Here is a 5154-nt window from a genome sequence, read left to right on the forward strand (position 1 = left end):
ACTTTGTCTCCTTAGTGGCTTATGGTCCAAAGGTTGCTCACTTGGGAAAGGGGTGGGGGGTGCTACAGCTTCTGAAACCAGGCAGGGCGGTTCCCAACATCACCCTTTTCTTCACCTGCAGGACTGTCTTGAGCTGTGTTTAATGTTAACATGGCTCTTCAGGTAGTCTGATGGGTTGAAAAATAAGTCACAAGTAGTAGTGGTCAGCTTTGGCGACACTTCATGTTGACTCTCCTTCCTTCCCTGTCTCCTATTCCTGCTGCCCAAATTGCGTTCACAAATAAAATATTGAAATGTAGAGCTTTGTCTTAGGCACTAATTTCTGGGGAACCCAGGCTAATATTATTCAAATCAAGATGAGCAACATTAATTTATAGAAGTGAAAATTCATGCTGCAAAAGGCGACACCTAAACTTCTGAAGTCACCTGTGTTACCTTCCCAGAATAACTACAAACTTAATACTTCTTCAGAACATTTGTGTCTTCTGCTTTCCATTAGTCAATGATATTATCACTAGAGACCCCATAATAGATGGTCAATGTACACAAATATTATGTGCAAGTTATAATTTCATCAACTTTCTTGAATAACAATGCAGTTCTTATTTATAAAACTAACCTTCCTTCTTTCCTTCCTTCCCTGCCTCTCTCTTCTCTCTTTTCTTCCTTTCTCTGTTGGGTTACCTTAACAACTTAATATTAGATACAAATTTCTATGTTTGTGTAAGAATTTTACACACCCTTAATCTTTATAGCAACCCTACAGCATTGTGATAATTACATTAATTAATACATGCAAAACACTTAGAATGGTGCCTGACACTTGGTCAAGATTTAATAAATGTAACTTGCTAATATTAATTTTCTTTGGGGAAAAATTAGAAACAGGAAAAATTTCAGAAGTAGACAGAATTTACTGGAAAAATTTCAGGATCTGTTTGGAATTTTCCCCCTTCATTAGTATTCATTTACTCAGCAAAGCATTGGCTGAGCACCTAATCATTCTAACTCTTCTGATTATTTGAGGTTGGCTGCCATGTAATCAATATAATTTAATCACATCAATGCAACCAGTATAATTCTATTGTTGCATCAAATTTTTTAACCAATCTCAACTGAGTCAGAACAAGATAAACCATATAATAAATATTTATGAAGAACATAGCTTTAAAAATGGTTTGTAGATTAAATTAGCTCATTCTGATGTTCAATTTCCAGACGATAATTGCCCTACAGAAATGCCAGCAGGATACAAGATGCTGTAAAGTCAAAGAAATGTGAACATTAACAGAACAGCCAGGTCAGTTATGATGTCATTAAATAAAACACACTCACATAACGAGAAGCAATACAGACTATAAAACAGTTGATTTCTTTCCCCATAGAAAGACCAAATACATCTACCTTAAGCATGAGGACTGTTTGTGCCAATTAAGTTATATATTAGACATTTTTCATCAATTGAATGAGCATAATTAGAAATTCTAAGGATTTGATAAAAATATATTGAAAGCATATGATACTATAAAATCAAGTTTACTTTCACTTTTTAGTTCTTTCTGAAAAAAATTTTATTGAAATTACCGAGGTGACATTATATAGGCTTCAGGTGTACAATTCTACACTACATCACCTGTGTGCTGTCCTGTGTGTTCACCACTCCAAGTCTCCTTCCACCACCATTTATCCCCCTCTACCCTCGTCTACCTCACCCACCTCCAATCCCTCTGGTAAACACCATACTGTTGCCTGTGCCCATGAGTTCTTTTTTTAATTTGCTTAATCCCTTCACCTTTTTCACTCAACAGTCCCAACTCACCTTCCCTCTGGCTGCCATCAGTCTGTTCTCTGTATCTATGAGTCTGTTTCTATTATGTTTATTTGTTTATTTTGTTCATTAGATTCCACATGTAAATAAAATCATATGGTACTTGTCTTTCTCTGACTGGCTTATTTCATTTAGCATAATACTCTCCAGGTTTATCCTATAAAATCAATTTTAAAACCATCAACCAAGTACCAAAATTTATGTTTTTAAATATTCTACATCTTTCTGAACATAATGGGTTAAATAAGACATATCTAGGTGAAAGAGTAACTGATCTAATAAATAGTCGTTTGATAAGTCTTGGCAAAAACTTTGGGTTTACATCCCAGCAATTGAGAAAGCAAATTATTCTAACAGCTGAGGCACACATCTTTTTATAAAATTAGAAGAGGTTATAATATGGCTGTCAGTCAACAGAAAATTAAAAATAATTTTATCCTAGACATTTATGTTACTGTAAGTACATAATTTGGAAGAAGTTTAAAGAATCAAATGGCATTGCCATAATAAAATTTGTTCTGTTTACGAGGGATGTTTCTCAATGCTTACGTATAAAAGAAAAATTGGAATATATTTGATGCAAACACGCTCATTCTAGCAGTAAGTGATACCCATCCATGGATATATAGATAAATTTTTAAAAGACCCATTTGTTTCATTCATCATTTACTTTTTGTGGTCAATAATATAATCTTTTGCTTAATTGCCACACACTGTGTAATTGTACTGAAAACTCAATCCAGAAGAAAAAATTTAACTGTTAGAGGTATATAATCACAGATTTTTTTTAGTTTCAATCAATTTATTTACATATTTCTGTGACAGAGAAATATGAGAAAGTGATCAATAAAAGGCTTTCAAAATTAAAATAATTTACATGAGGGTGAAATTCTGTGGGTGAAGTAGAATGAAATATAAACTCCAGGGGAAAGAAAAAGATATAGAATTTTTGACTATTAAAAAGAGTGGGTCCAGCCCTGGCAGGTGTAGCTCAGTAGATTGAGCGCAGGCCTGTGAAGCAAAGGGTCGCCGGTTTGATTCCTGGTCAGGGCACATGCCTGGGTTGCAGGCCTGTTACCCAGTAGGGGACACATGAGAGGCAACCACACATTGATGTTTCTCTCCCACTCTTTCTCCTTCTCTTCCCCTCTCTTTAAAAATAAATAAATAAATAAATAAATAAATAAATAAATAAAATATTTTAAAAAGAGTGGGTTCATGTATTCTTTAAAAGCTTGATGGAGGGCATCCAACACTGAGGTACATAAAGGATGTAAGTCCAGTTTTATTTTGAACTGTCCATGTTTATAATATACCCAAAATTATTTTGTTTGCAATTTTCTGAATTTGCAATAATGCTTTTTGATGGTAAATATAAATTGCACAGGGGGTGCATGAATTTTCAAAATGAATTTGATACATATCAGAGCAAAAACATTGGGACAGTCCTCCTGTGAGACATAATGCCCACAGTGAACCCAAAGGATGAAGAAGCACTGTCTAGGGTAAGTGCACTGGGGGCTGGGTGGCAACCCTTGAAGGGCCTGAGCAAAGGCTGGGAGACAGGGGAGAGAGGGTGATGTGTTTAAGGGAAAAGTATTTCATGTAGCTGGAGTGTGGCCCCAGGAAGACAGCTGAATCTGTGTGAGGAGACAGATCATCCAGGTGAAAAGTCAGAATCAGCAGAGCTGCAGAGTCCAAAGATAGAGCCCAGGAGACGGAGAAGGTGGAGAGGACTTCTGAGGACCTTAAGTAGTGGTCCAAGAAGTGGCAAAAGAATGGAGAGGAGGAAGGAATCATGTAAGCAATAAGGGAAACGGTTTCCAGGAAGGGAAATGACGATAGTGTGCATTGGATTAAAGGGGGAAAGGATTGCTAGTGAATGCTTCGGTTAAGAGTCTGTAAGTAGCAAACCTCGGAAAGTAGTTTAACCCAGAAAAGTGGTAGTGTAAAAAGTCAGAGGAAGAGCTGAACATCCCAGCAGGGATCAAGGCAGCTGCCAGAACTTGGGCTGGAGCCTAGGTGGACTCAGTCTTTAGTGTGCTGCCTGCCATTCACCAGATCAGCTTCCATCTCTCCCAGTCTTTGATTTCTGTGCAAGTTTCAAACTTCGGGGAGATTGGCCCGGCTCAGGGCAGGTGTCTACTCTTAAATATTCAGCCGTGGCCATGGGGTATGATAATGTAGTGCAGAAATGGCCTGTGTGGGCCTATTTTCATGTATTGGGGCTGAGTTAGAGAAGGGGACACTGTTGTGAGCAGGGAACCACCCCAAATATGTGGGGGTCTACCACAGATTGCCTCAGCATGAGAAGTGATAGGAGCAGAAGTCAGATTGCAATGCACAAGGAGTGAATGGCTTTCAAAAACGTCCAGGATGAGACAGAGGGAGAGAAGGTGGTGACCAGGTGGAATGACTGGATCAGGCATCTTCATCCAATGGAACAGTATATACACATCTAGTGTTTCCCCCTCCCCCATGCACATGAGAATCTGGTTTTAAAGTTCACCTATAATAGTTTCTCCAAATGCCTGAACTCTAAGATAGCTGATGTCAGGGGAAATCGTGATGGGGGGCGGAGAGAACATGGACTTCAGATACAGAAGACCTGGGTTTGATACCTGGGCTGTGCCTCTGAATAGTTTAGTTTCCCCCAGCCTCATTTCTAACATGTAAAATGGGCATAATAAGAAATGTGAAGTTATCCAATCATAAAATGGGTAAACTATAAAGGGCCAAATAAACAATACTACATAACATCCAAAACAAACACACACATTAGAAATGTCTCAGATACGCTGACAGCAGCCTCATTTATGCTCTTCAGAAAAATCCACACATCTATTAATCTAGTAATATTTTTGTTTTGGAGAGTATAGAACTTTGGAAATGAAAGGGTCAATAGTAATAATAACTGTAGGATTGTATTACAAAGAAGCCAGTGTCCAGAGGAGTTTAGTGACTCATCCAAGGTCACACAGCTAGTAAGAGGCAAGATGAGGGCTTGACTCAAGCTTTCCTGACTTCTAATCCTGCACTCATTCTACTTCAGCATCTACTTGTTGTTATCTGATTTATGTGTTGAAGTGTATATAACACACTATTTCTGCTATATTGTATGTGATTTTTAAAAGAGTCTTTCCACTGCAGTGAAATCGACTTCTTTAGAAGTAAAAGAGATATCTCTACTGCATAGCCTCAAATGGGAAGAGAAATTTCTGTTAGATCATGGAGTCCTTGCCTTTCAGTGGTGGGGATAAAGAATTCACGCTCATATAGCTCAAGGGAATGGCTCCTCAGAGCCACCAGCAGCCTCAAACTATGAG

Source organism: Artibeus jamaicensis, unplaced genomic scaffold (genome assembly GCF_021234435.1).
Source record: "Artibeus jamaicensis isolate MK-2021 breed Jamaican fruit bat unplaced genomic scaffold, CSHL_Jam_final contig_797, whole genome shotgun sequence".
Classification (NCBI taxonomy): domain Eukaryota; kingdom Metazoa; phylum Chordata; class Mammalia; order Chiroptera; family Phyllostomidae; genus Artibeus; species Artibeus jamaicensis.